We start from the raw sequence: 15,159 nt of genomic DNA, 5'->3' as shown, positions 1-15,159 counted from the left end.
GGGTTCATCATTACTATGGGCCCTGTAGTAGTGCTCAATGTAGGGAATAGGGTTCATCATTACTATGGGCCCTGTAGTAGTGCTCAATGGAGGGAATAGGGTTCATCATTACTATGGGCCCTGTAGTAGTGCTCAATGGAGGGAATAGGGTTCATCATTACTATGGGCCCTGTAGTAGTGCTCAATGGAGGGAATAGGGTTCATCATTACTATGGGCCCTGTAGTAGTGCTCAATGGAGGGAATAGGGTTCATCATTACTATGGGCCCTGTAGTAGTGCTCAATGGAGGGAATAGGGTTCATCATTACTATGGGCCCTGTAGTAGTGCTCAATGGAGGGAATAGGGTTCATCATTACTATGGGCCCTGTAGTAGTGCTCAATGGAGGGAATAGGGTTCATCATTACTATGGGCCCTGTAGTAGTGCTCAATGGAGGGAATAGGGTTCATCATTACTATGGGCCCTGTAGTAGTGCTCAATGGAGGGAATAGGGTTCATCATTACTATGGGCCCTGTAGTAGTGCTCAATGGAGGGAATAGGGTTCATCATTACTATGGGCCCTGTAGTAGTGCTCAATGGAGGGAATAGGGTTCATCATTACTATGGGCCCTGTAGTAGTGCTCAATGGAGGGAATAGGGTTCATCATTACTATGGGCCCTGTAGTAGTGCTCAATGGAGGGAATAGGGTTCATCATTACTATGGGCCCTGTAGTAGTGCTCAATGGAGGGAATAGGGTTCATCATTACTATGGGCCCTGTAGTAGTGCTCAATGGAGGGAATAGGGTTCATCATTACTATGGGCCCTGTAGTAGTGCTCAATGGAGGGAATAGGGTTCATCATTACTATGGGCCCTGTAGTAGTGCTCAATGTAGGGAATAGGGTTCATCATTACTATGGGCCCTGTAGTAGTGCTCAATGGAGGGAATAGGGTTCATCATTACTATGGGCCCTGTAGTAGTGCTCAATGGTGGGAATAGGGTTCATCATTACTATGGGCCCTGTAGTAGTGCTCAATGGAGGGAATAGGGTTCATCATTACTATGGGCCCTGTAGTAGTGCTCAATGGAGGGAATAGGGTTCATCATTACTATGGGCCCTGTAGTAGTGCTCAATGGAGGGAATAGGGTTCATCATTACTATGGGCCCTGTAGTAGTGCTCAATGGAGGGATATAGGGTTCATCATTACTATGGGCCCTGTAGTAGTGCTCAATGGAGGGAATAGGGTTCATCATTACTATGGGCCCTGTAGTAGTGCTCAATGGAGGGAATAGGGTTCATCATTACTATGGGCCCTGTAGTAGTGCTCAATGGAGGGAATAGGGTTCATCATTACTATGGGCCCTGTAGTAGTGCTCAATGGAGGGAATAGGGTTCATCATTACTATGGGCCCTGTAGTAGTGCTCAATGGAGGGAATAGGGTTCATCATTACTATGGGCCCTGTAGTAGTGCTCAATGGAGGGAATAGGGTTCATCATTATTATGGGCCATGTAGTAGTGCTCAATGGAGGGAATAGGGTTCATCATTACTATGGGCCCTGTAGTAGTGCTCAATGGAGGGAATAGGGTTCATCATTACTATGGGCCCTGTAGTAGTGCTCAATGGAGGGAATAGGGTTCATCATTACTATGGGCCCTGTAGTAGTGCTCAATGGAGGGAATAGGGTTCATCATTACTATGGGCCCTGTAGTAGTGCTCAATGGAGGGAATAGGGTTCATCATTACTATGGGCCCTGTAGTAGTGCTCAATGGAGGGAATAGGGTTCATCATTACTATGGGCCCTGTAGTAGTGCTCAATGGAGGGAATAGGGTTCATCATTACTATGGGCCCTGTAGTAGTGCTCAATGGAGGGAATAGGGTTCATCATTACTATGGGCCCTGTAGTAGTGCTCAATGGAGGGAATAGGGTGCCATTTGAGACGTAATTATAGTTATCTGTATGGTAACCTGGCTGACAGTCATGATAGGACACACCTGGGCTCTTCTTACAGTATATCACTAGGTCACATGATAGGACACACCTGGGCCCTTCTTACAGTATATCACTAAACCCCTACAACTCATCCAGAACGCCGCAGCCCGTCTGGTGTTCAACCTTCCCAAGTTCTCTCACGTCACCCCGCTCCTCCGCTCTCTCCACTGGCTTCCAGTTGAAGCTCGCATCCGCTACAAGACCATGGTGCTTGCCTACGGAGCTGTGAGGGGAACGGCACCTCCGTACCTTCAGGCTCTGATCAGGCCCTACACCCAAACAAGGGCACTGCGTTCATCCACCTCTGGCCTGCTCGCCTCCCTACCTCTGAGGAAGTACAGTTCCCGCTCAGCCCAGTCAAAACTGTTCGCTGCTCTGGCACCCCAATGGTGGAACAAACTCCCTCACGACGCCAGGACAGCGGAGTCAATCACCACCTTCCGGAGACACCTGAAACCCCACCTCTTTAAGGAATACCTAGGATAGGATAAAGTAATCCTTCTAACCCCCCCCCTTAAAAGATTTAGATGCACTATTGTAAAGTGGCTGTTCCACTGGATATCATAAGGTGAATGCACCAATTTGTAAGTCGCTCTGGATAAGAGCGTCTGCTAAATGACTTAAATGTAAATGTAAATCACTAGGTCACATGATAGGACACACCTGGGCTCTTATTACAGTATATAACTAGGTCACATGATAGGACACACCTGGGCCCTTCTTACAGTATATCACTAGGTCACATGATAGGACCCAGCATACCTGGGCTCTTCTTACAGTGTATCACTAGGTCACATGATAGGACACACCTGGGCCCTTCTTACAGTATATCACTAGGTCACATGATAGGACCCAGCATACCTGGGCTCTTCTTACAGTATATCACTAGGTCACATGATAGGACCCAGCATACCTGGGCTCTTCTTACAGTATATCACTAGGTCACATGATAGGACCCAGCATACCTGGGCCCTTCTTACAGTATATCACTAGGTCACATGATAGGACCCAGCATACCTGGGCCTTCTTACAGTATATCACTAGGTCACATGATAGGACATACCTGGGCCCTTCTTACAGTATATCACTAGGTCACATGATAGGACCCAGCATACCTGGGCTCTTATTACAGTATATAACTAGGTTACATGATAGGACACACCTGGGCCCTTCTTACAGTATATCACTAGGTCACATGATAAGACATACCTGGGCTCTTATTACAGTAAATAACTAGGTTACATGATAGGACACACCTGGGCCCTTCTTACAGTATATCACTAGGTCACATGATAGGACCCAGCATACCTGGGCTCTTCTTACAGTATATCACTAGGTCACATGATAGGACCCAGCATACCTGGGCTCTTCTTACAGTATATCACTAGGTCACATGATAGGACATACCTGGGCTCTTCTTACTGTATATCACTAGGTCACATGATAGTCTCCTGTCTACATGACACCACCAGGAACAACTGGGCCCTGGTTACTGTCTACATGACACCACCAGGAACAACTGGGCCCGGGTTACTGGCTACATGACACCACCAGGAACAACTGGGCCCGGGTTACTGTCTACATGACACCACCAGGAACAACTGGGCCCTGGTTACTGGCTACATGACACCACCAGGAACAACTGGGCCCTGGTTACTGTCTACATGACACCACCAGGAACAACTGGGCCCTGGTTACTGGCTACATGACACCACCAGGAACAACTGGGCCCTGGTTACTGTCTACATGACACCACCAGGAACAACTGGGCCCTGGTTACTGGCTACATGACACCACCAGGAACAACTGGGCCCGGGTTACTGGCTACATGACACCACCAGGAACAACTGGGCCTGGGTTACTGTCTACATGACACCACCAGGAACAACTGGGCCCTGGTTACTGGCTACATGACACCACCAGGAACAACTGGGCCCTGGTTACTGGCTACATGACACCACCAGGAACAACTGGGCCCTGGTTACTGGCTACATGACACCACCAGGAACAACTGGGCCCTGGTTACTGGCTACATGACACCACCAGGAACAACTGGGCCCTGGTTACTGGCTACATGAGACCACCAGCAACAACTGGGCCCGGGTTACTGGCTACATGACACCACCAGGAACAACTGGGCCCGGGTTACTGTCTACATGACACCACCAGGAACAACTGGGCCCTGGTTACTGGCTACATGACACAACCAGGAACAACTGGGCCCGGGTTACTGTCTACATGACACCACCAGGAACAACTGGGCCCTGGTTACTGTCTACATGACACCACCAGGAACAACTGGGCCCTGGTTACTGGCTACATGACACCACCAGGAACAACTGGGCCCTGGTTACTGGCTACATGACACCACCAGGAACAACTGGGCCCGGGTTACTGTCTACATGACACCACCAGGAACAACTGGGCCCGGGTTACTGTCTACATGACACCACCAGGAACAACTGGGCCCGGGTTACTGGCTACATGACACCACCAGGAACAACTGGGCCCTGGTTACTGGCTACATGACACCACCAGGAACAACTGGGCCCGGGTTACTGGCTACATGACACCACCAGGAACAACTGGGCCCTGGTTACTGGCTACATGACACCACCAGGAACAACTGGGCCCGGGTTACTGTCTACATGACACCACCAGGAACAACTGGGCCCTGGTTACTGGCTACATGACACCACCAGGAACAACTGGGCCCTGGTTACTGGCTACATGACACCACCAGGAACAACTGGGCCCTGGTTACTGGCTACATGACACCACCAGGAACAACTGGGCCCGGGTTACTGTCTACATGACACCACCAGGAACAACTGGGCCCGGGTTACTGGCTACATGACACCACCAGGAACAACTGGGCCCGGGTTACTGTCTACATGACACCACCAGGAACAACTGGGCCCTGGTTACTGGCTACATGACACCACCAGGAACAACTGGGCCCTGGTTACTGGCTACAACTACAACTAGAGCCTGGAGTTTCTCCCGGGGAAGAAAAGTCAACCAATAGTTCTGACTATGAAGTTGATCCTCCATGCCACATTGGCAGATCATCGTCATGTCTAGTTACTGGCATAGAGCGGGAATATATTATATCTGAATGATACTGGGGGCAAGGCAACCTGCCAATGTCACTCTGAAAGAAGTCTGTGTCCTCCTCTGTCAAAACCGGGAAATCTTTCTGCTACCACAGCAAAGCGGTCAGATTTAATTAACGGAGCATTGGGTTGCAGGGAGAGGTGGCAGTGACGGAAGAGAGCTGGCAGGGACGGAAGGAAGGTGTTGAAATCATTATGCTAATACACTGGTTAATACTCAGGTAATAATGCTCACCTCTACGTTCGTGGCGTTAGACTGCATGGTTGGTCATGGATGTACTGAGAGTAGTGTTAGATTGGATGGTTGGTCATGGATGTATTGACAGTAGTGTTAGATTGGATGGTTGGTCATGGATGTATTGACAGTAGTGTTAGATTGGATGGTTGGTCATGGATGTATTGACAGTAGTGTTAGATTGGATGGTTGGTCATGGATGTATTGACAGTAGTGTTAGATTGGATTGGTTGGTCATGGATGTATTGACAGTAGTGTTAGATTGGATGATTGGTCATGGATGTATTGACAGTAGTGTTAGATTGGATGGTTGGTCATGGATGTATTGACAGTAGTGTTAGATTGGATGGTTGGTCATGAATGTATTGACAGTAGTGTTAGATTGGATGGTTGGTCATGGATGTATTGACAGTAGTGTTAGATTGGATGGTTGGTCATGAATGTATTGACAGTAGTGTTAGATTGGATGGTTGGTCATGGATGTATTGACAGTAGTGTTAGAACTGAAAGTATTGACACACTCCCACAGTGTGCAGACTGACTAGAGAACTGAGAGTATTGACACACTCCCACAGTGTGCTGACTGACTAGAGAACTGAGAGTATTGACACACTCCCACAGTGTGCAGACTGACTAGAGAACTGAGAGTATTGACACACTCCCACAGTGTGCTGACTGGCTAGAGAACTGAGAGTATTGACACACTCCCACAGTGTACAGACTGACTAGAGAACTGAGAGTATTGACACACTCCCACAGTGTGCTGACTGGCTAGAGAACTGAGAGTATTGACACACTCCCACAGTGTGCTGACTGACTAGAGAACTGAGAGTATTGACACACTCCCACAGTGTGCTGACTGACTAGAGAACTGAGAGTATTGACACACTCCCACAGTGTGCTGACTGACTAGAGAACTGAGAGTATTGACACACTCCCACAGTGTGCTGACTGACTAGAGAACTGAGAGTATTGACACACTCCCACAGTGTGCTGACTGACTAGAGAACTGAGAGTATTGACACACTCCCACAGTGTGCTGACTGACTAGAGAACTGAGAGTATTGACACACTCCCACAGTGTGCTGACTGAATAGATAACTGAAAGTATTGACACACTCCCACAGTGTACAGACTGACTAGAGAACTGAGAGTATTGACACACTCCCACAATGTGCTGACTGACTAGAGAACTGAGAGTATTGACACACTCCCACAGTGTGCTGACTGAATAGATAACTGAAAGTATTGACACACTCCCACAGTGTACAGACTGACTAGAGAACTGAGAGTATTGACACACTCCCACAGTGTGCTGACTGACTAGAGAACTGAGAGTATTGACACACTCCCACAGTGTGCTGACTGGCTAGAGAACTGAGAGTATTGACACACTCCCACAGTGTACAGACTGACTAGAGAACTGAGAGTATTGACACACTCCCACAGTGTACAGACTGACTAGAGAACTGAGAGTATTGACACACTCCCACAGTGTGCTGACTGGCTAGAGAACTGAGTGTACTGGGAACAGAGGCTGGTACACAGGAGATCAAACTCACTGTGGGCTGCATCCCAAACCGATTCCCTTTATAGTGCACTACTTCTGACCATGGGACCTGGTAAAAAGTAGTGCACTATAAAGGGAATAGGGTGCCATCTGGAACACAACCCCTGAAGTACAAACGTCTCTTAATTCAACAGAGACACGGCGATATAATACTAATCTCCTAATTCCATTTTCTATATGTACTTTCCAATTCCCTGTCACGGCAAGGTTACCCTAATCACCCCTCTATCTCTTTCTAGGAACCGATAAGGGATTATTGGTAAAAAGCCTGTGTTGCAATCAGGGTTTCGTTAGATAAATATTTACTATAGCGTACAAGTGAGGGCAGTGCATTTTCTATTCAGGTCACACTGATTGTGGTATCCATGCCAAGGTCTCTGTGAGAGAGGGGCCAGAGAGGATTGGAGGACTGGGCACATTCTCACCAGTGTTCACATGAGGGCACATAACAATTCATGAGGGCACATAACAACTCATAAGGGCACATAACAACTCACAAGGGCACATAACAACTCATAAGGGCATATAACAACTCATGAGGACACATAACAACTCCTAAGGGCACATAACAACTCATAAGGGCACATAAGAACTCCTAAGGGCACATAATCAATCAATCAATCAAGTTTATTTTATATAGCCCTTCGTACATCAGCTAATATCTCGAAGTGCTGTACAGAAACCCAGCCTAAAACCCCAAACAGCAAGCAATGCAGGTGTAGAAGCACGGTGGCTAGGAAAAACTCCCTAGAAAGGCCAAAACCTAGGAAGAAACCTAGAGAGGAACCAGGCTATGAGGGGTGGCCAGTCCTCTTCTGGCTGTGCCGGGTGGAGATTATAACAGAACTATGCCAAGATGTTCAAAATGTTCATAAGTGACAAGCATGGTCAAATAATAATCATGAATAATTTTCAGTTGGCTTTTCATAGCCGATCATTAAGAGTTGAAAACAGCAGGTCTGGGACAGGTGGCGGTTCCATAACCGCAGGCAGAACAGTTGAAACTGGAATAGCAGCAAGGCCAGGCGGACTGGGGACAGCAAGGAGTCATCATGCCCGGTAGTCCTGACGTATGGTCCTAGGGCTCAGGTCCTCCGAGAGAGAGAAAGAAAGAGAGAAGGAGAAAATTAGAGAGAGCCAAGATTTTCAAAATGTTCATAAATGACAAGCATGGTCAAATAATAATCAGGAATAAATGTCAGTTGGCTTTTCATAGCCGATCATTAAGAGTTGAAAACAGCAGGTCTGGGACAGGTAGGGGTTCCGTAACCGCAGGCAGAACAGTTGAAACTGGAATAGCATCAAGGCCAGGCGGACTGGGGACAGCAAGGAGTCATCATGCCCGGTAGTCCTGACGTATGGTCCTAGGGCTCAGGTTCTCAGAGAGAGAGAAAGAAAGAGAGAACGAGAGAATTAGAGAGAGCATACTTAAATTCACACAGGACACTGGATAAGACAGGAGAAGTACTCCAGGTATAACCAACTGACCCTAGCCCCCCGACACATAAACTACTGCAGCATAAATACTGGAGGCTGAGACAGGAGCGGTCAGGAGACACTGTGGCCCCATCCGAAGATACCCCCGGACAGGGCCAAACAGGAAGGATATAACCCCACCCACTTTGCCAAAGCACAGCCCCCGCACCACTAGAGGGATATCTTCAACCACCAACTTACAATCCTGAGACAAGGCCGAGTATAGCCCACAAAGATCTTCACCACAGCACAAACCAAGGGGGAGCGCCAACCCAGACAGGAAGATCACGTCAGTAACTCAACCCACTCAGGTGACGCACCCCTCCTAGGGACGGCATGAAAGAGCACCAGTAAGCCAGTGACTCAGCCCCTTATGTGCCCTTAAGAACTCATAAGGGCACATAACAACTCATGAGGACACATAACAACTCATAAGGGCTCATAACAACTCATGAGGACACATAACAACTCATAAGGGCACATAACAACTCCTAAGGACACATAGCAACTTATAAAGGGCACATAACAAATTATAAAGGGCACATAACAACTCATAAAGGGCACATAACAACTTATAAAGGGCACATACCACCTCATAAAGGACACATAACAACTCATAAAGGGCACATAACAACTTATAAAGGGCACATACCACCTCATAAAGGACACATAACAACGCATAAAGGGCACATAACAACTTATAAAGGACACATAACAACTTATAAAGGACACATAACAACTCATAAAGGGCACATAACCACTTATAAAGGGCACATAACAACTTATAAAGGGCACATAACAACTTATAAAGGACACATAACAACTTATAAAGGACACATAACAACTCATAAAGGGCACATAACCACTTATAAAGGGCACATAACAACTTATAAAGGACACATAACAACTTATAAAGGGCACATAACAACTTATAAAGGACACATAACAACGCATAGGGCACATAACAACTCATAAAGGGCACATAACCACTTATAAAGGGCACATAACAACTTATAAAGGACACATAACAACGCATAGGGCACATAACAACTCATAAAGGGCACATAACCACTTATAAAGGGCACATAACAACTTATAAAGGACACATAACAACTTATAAAGGGCACAAAACAACTTATAAAGGACACATAACAACTTATAAAGGACACATAACAACTTATAAAGGACACATAACAACTTATAAAGGACACATAACAACTTATAAAGGACACATAACAACTTATAAAGGACACATAACAACTTATAAAGGACACATAACAACGCATAGGGCACATAACAACTTATAAAGGACACATAACAACTTATAAAGGGCACATAACAACTCATAAAGGACACATAACAACTTATAAAGGACACAAAACAACTTATAAAGGACACATAACAACTTATAAAGGACACATAACAACTTATAAAGGGCACATAACAACTTATAAAGGGCACATAACAACTCATAAAGGACACATAACAACTTATAAAGGACACAAAACAACTTATAAAGGGCACATAACAACGCATAAAGGACACATAACAACGCATAGGGCACATAACAACTTATAAAGGACACATAACAGCTTATAAAGGACACATAACAACTTATAAAGGGCACATAACAACTTATAAAGGACACATAACAACTTATAAAGGACACATAACAACTTATAAAGGGCACATAACAACTCATAAAGGGCACATAACCACTTATAAAGGACACATAACAACTTATAAAGGACACATAACAACTTATAAAGGACACATAACAACTTATAAAGGACACATAACAACTTATAAAGGGCACATAACAACTTATAAAGGACACATAACAACTTATAAAGAACACATAACAACTCATAGGGCACATAACAACTCATGGGGAAAATGGTTCCATTTGGGACACAGCCAGGACGTCATAAGGATACATGAGGACACATAAGAAGTCATAAGGATACATGAGGACGCATAAGAAGTCATAAGGATACATGAGGACGCATAAGAGTTCATAAGGATACATGAGGACGCATAAGAAGTCATAAGGATACATGAGGACGCATAAGACGTCATAAGGATACATGAGGACGCATAAGACGTCATAAGGATACATGAGGACGCATAAGAAGACATAAGGATACATGAGGACGCATAAGAAGACATAAGGATACATGAGGACGCATAAGACGTCATAAGGATACATGAGGACGCATAAGAAGACATAAGGATACATGAGGACGCATAAGACGTCATAAGGATACATGAGGACGCATAAGACGTCATAAGGATAACTAATAACAACCAGACATTGACACATCAGACTCCTTACGTTTCTCCCTGCGTCATTTCACCTGAAAATGGACGTTTCACTTCCTTTTATTTCATCCCTCACTTTTTAACCACTTCTGCTTGTATTCTCTCACTATTTAGGGTAATTCCTGCCGTCTGGTTTGCTTAATATAAGACATTTGAAATGATTTATACTTTTATTTTTTACTTTCAATACTTAAATAATATTTAAAACCAAAATACTTTAAAACTTTTACTCAAATAGTATTTTACCGGGTTACTTTCACTTCAGTCATTTTCTATTAAAGTATCTTTACTTTTACTCAAGTATGACAATTAGGTACTTTTTCCACCACTGAGTAGTCCACTATGGTGGGATTGTTCAGTGCATAAGACTCCTAATCATGGCCAGTTGTGATACAGCCTGGAATCGAACCAGGGTCTGTAGTGACACCTCTAACCCTGAGATGCAGTGCCTTACACCACTGCGCCACTCTGGAGCCACACAATAGTAGTGCTAACTACTTAGCTAGCTAGTGTTAGTGTGCAGTGGAGAATGAAACCCATTGTTGAGGAAGGTTCCTGTTACAGTCCTGTGTTATTGTACTGATCAGAGGTTAGAGAACGAGGTCACATGGGTTTAAACCACAGTCGGGGCCACGTGAGGCAACAGGTCAGAGAGCTGGGTCAGCGTCTGGAATGGCTCCTTATTCCCATAGGGCTCTGGTCAAAAGTAGTGCACTAAATAGGGAATAGGGTGCCATAGAGCTCTGGTCAAAAGTAGTGCACTATATAGGGAATAGGGTGCCATTGGGGACAGAACCTGGGTCTGTGAGCTTGGTCTAATAAAGCCTCATGGTAAAGACTGGGACTTCCTGTCTGGGTAACCCTTTAGGACAAATGGTCACGAGAATGGAGGAATTGAGCAGTATCGGCACTTCCTGTCTGGGTAACCCTTTAGGAGAAATGGCCATGAGAATTCAGCAATGGAGCAGTATGGGGACTTCCTGTCTGGGTGAACCCCCTGCTCCATTCCTCCATATTAATGCCCATGATTTTTGAACGAGATGCTCGACGAACACGTGTCCACACACTTTTGTCCACGTAGTGATATTTCTCCTTGGGAGATCTACTAATCCCCGCTTAGTAAATATTGTTTTACATCGAGTTTTACAGCCTCTGGGCCATCCGAGGTTCTCCTGCTACTTTGAAAAGAGAAGCAGAACTCCTGGAACTGATGTCGGCTCAGTGGGAGAGCTAGGCTAGAGTTAACTGGACCTGAGGGACAGAGAGGTACTAGGGTGGTACTGGGAGAGCTAGGCTAGAGATAACTGGACCTGAGGGACAGAGAGGTACTAGGGTGGTACTGGGGTGAGGTGGTACTGGGAGAGCTAGGCTAGAGTTAACTGGACCTGAGGGACAGAGAGGTACTAGGGTGGTACTAGAGTGGTACTAGGGTGAGGTGGTACTAGAGTGGTACCAGGGTGGTACTAAAGTGGTACTAGTGTAGTACCAGGGTGGTACAAAGGTGGTACTAGAGTGGTACTAAGGTGGTACTAGGGTGGTACTAGGGTGGCACTAAGGTTGTACTAGAGTGGTACTAGAGTGGTACTAAGGTGGTACTAGGGTGGTACTAAGGTGGTACCAGGGTGGTACCAGGGTGGTACTAGGGTGGTACTGGGGTGAGGTGGTACTAGAGTGGTACTAAGGTGGTACTAGGGTGGTACTAGGGTGGTGCTGGGGTGGTATTAGGGTGGTACTGGGGTGGTACTAGGGTGGTATGAAGGTGGTACTAGGGTGGTACTAGGGTGGCACTAAGGTGGTACTAGGGTGGTATGAAGGTGGTACTAGGGTGGTACTAGAGTGGTACTAGGGTGGCACTAAGGTGGTACTAGGGTGGTACTAGGGTGGCACTAAGGTGGTACTAGGGTGGCACTAAGGTTGTACTAGAGTGGTACTAGGGTGGTACTAGGGTGGAACTAAGGTGATACTAGGGTGGTACTAGAGTGGTACTAGAGTGGTACTAGGGTGGTACTAGGGTGGCACTAAGGTGGTACTAGGGTGGTATGAAGGTGGTACTAGAGTGGTACTAGGGTGGTACTAGGGTGGCACTAAGGTGGTACTAGAGTGGTACTAGGGTGGTATGAAGGTGGTACTAGGGTGGCACTAAGGTGGTACAAGAGTGGTACTAGAGTGGTACTAGGGTGGTACTGGTGTGAGGTGGTACTAGGGTGTTACTAGGGTGGTATGAAGGTGGTACTAGAGTGGTACTAGAGTGGTACTAGGGTGGTACTAGGGTGGTACTGGTGTGAGGTGGTACTAGGGTGTTACTAGGGTGGTATGAAGGTGGTACTAGAGTGGTACTAGAGTGGTACTAGGGTGGTACTAGGGTGGTACTGGGGTGTTACTAGGGTGGTATGAAGGTGGTACTAGAGTGGTACTAGAGTGGTACTAGGGTGGTACTAGAGTGGTACTAGGGTGGTACTAGGGTGGTATGAAGGTGGTACTAGAGTGGTACTAGGGTGGTACTAAGGTGGTACTAGGGTGATACTGGTGTGAGGTGGTACTAGAGTGGTACTAGGGTGGTACTAGAGTGGTACTAGGGTGGTACTAAGGTGGTACTAGGGAGGTACTGGTGTGGTACTAAGGTGGTACTAGGGTGATACTGGTGTGAGGTGGTACTAGGGTGGTTCTAGGGTGGTACTGGCGTGGTACTAGGGTGGTACTAGGGTGGTACTGGTGTTAGGTGGTACTAGGGTGGTTCTAGGGTGGTACGAAAGTGGTACTAGGGTGGTACTGGTGTGAGGTGGTACTAGGGTGGTACTAGGGTGGTACTAGGGTGGTACTGGGGTGGTACAAGGGTGGTACTGGGGTGGTACTGGGGTAGTACTAGGGTGGTACTAAGGTGGTACTAAGGTGGTACTGGGGTAGTACTGGGGTGGTACTAGGGTGGTACTAAGGTGGCACTAGGGTGGTACTATGGTGGTACTGGTCTGGTACTAGGGTGGTACTAAGGTGGTACTAGGGTGGTACTAAGGTGGCACTAGGGTGGTACTATGGTGGTACTGGTCTGGTACTAGGGTGGTACTAAGGTGGTACTAGGGTGGTACTAAGGTGGTACTAGGGTGGTACAAGGTGGTACTAGGGTGGTACTAAGATGGTACTAGGGTGGTACTAGGGTGGTACTAATGTGGTACTAGGGTAATACTGGTGTGAGGTGGTACTAGGGTGGTACTAAGGTGGTACTAGGGTAATACTGGTGTGGTACTAAGGGGGTACTAGGGTAATACTGGTGTGGTACTAAGGTGGTACTAGGGTGATACTAGGGTGGTACTAAGGTGGTACTAAGGGGGTACTAGGGTGGTACTAGGGTGGGGTGGTACATAGGGTGGTACTAGAGTGGCACTAGGGTGGTACTAGGGTGGCACTATGGTGGTACTAAGGTGGTACTATAGTGGTACTAGGGTGGTACTAGGGTGGTACTAAGGTGGTACCAGAGTGGTACTAGGGTGGTACTAGGGTGATACTAGGGTGGTACTAGGGTGGTACTGGTGTGAGGTGGTACTAGGGTGGTACTAAGGTGGTACTAGGGTAATACTGGTGTGGTACTAAGGGGGTACTAGGGTAATACTGGTGTGGTACTAAGGTGGTACTAGGGTGATACTAGGGTGGTACTAGGGTAATACTGGTGTGGTACTAGGGTGGTACTGGTGTGGTACTAGGGTGGTACTAGGGTGGGGTGGGCCTGAGGGGGAGATAGATACTGGGGTTGTACTACAGTAAGGGTGATAAATTCCAGTAACATTCCCAAAATTCCCAGAAGTCCTGGTAGGAATATTCCTGGAATCAGGAGGGAATACGCAGGAACACCGGTAGTCCCCCCAACCAGAATGTCTGTCAAACCTGGGAAACCTGGGAAACCTGGGAAACCTGGGAAACCTGGGAAACCTGGGAAAGACATTTGCTGGAATGTTGCTGCCCTAGTTGGTTCTGGTGATATTTTCCACACAGAAACATTTTACAGTATTCAAACATTTCCCAAAAGTGAAAAACAACAAAGAAGAGACAGAAACGTGAGACAGGTATAAATGATTGTTATTATAATTGTTTAAGATATGAACACATCTCACTGCAATGGGCTATATGAACCACACACTACCTCTCAACAAGGTAAGACACAAACTAACTCTGCGCATCACCTCATCCACTCACTGGTAGGTATTGGTGATGCACATCACCTCATCCACTCACTGGTAGGTATTGGTGACGCACATGACCTCATCCACTCACTGGTAGGTATTGGTGATGCACATGACCTCATCCACTCACTGTTAGGTATTGGTGATGCACATGACCTCATCCACTCACTGGTAGGTATTGGTGATGCACAGCACCTCATCCTCTCACTGTTAGGTATTGGTGATGCACATGACCTCATCCTCTCACTGGTAGGTATTGGTGATGCACAGCACCTCATCCTCTCACTGG

This window comes from Salvelinus namaycush, unplaced genomic scaffold (assembly GCF_016432855.1).
Source record: "Salvelinus namaycush isolate Seneca unplaced genomic scaffold, SaNama_1.0 Scaffold98, whole genome shotgun sequence".
Lineage (NCBI taxonomy): Eukaryota > Metazoa > Chordata > Actinopteri > Salmoniformes > Salmonidae > Salvelinus > Salvelinus namaycush.
The sequence above is the reverse complement of the archived record's forward strand: the minus strand, read 5'-3'. Positions refer to the sequence as shown.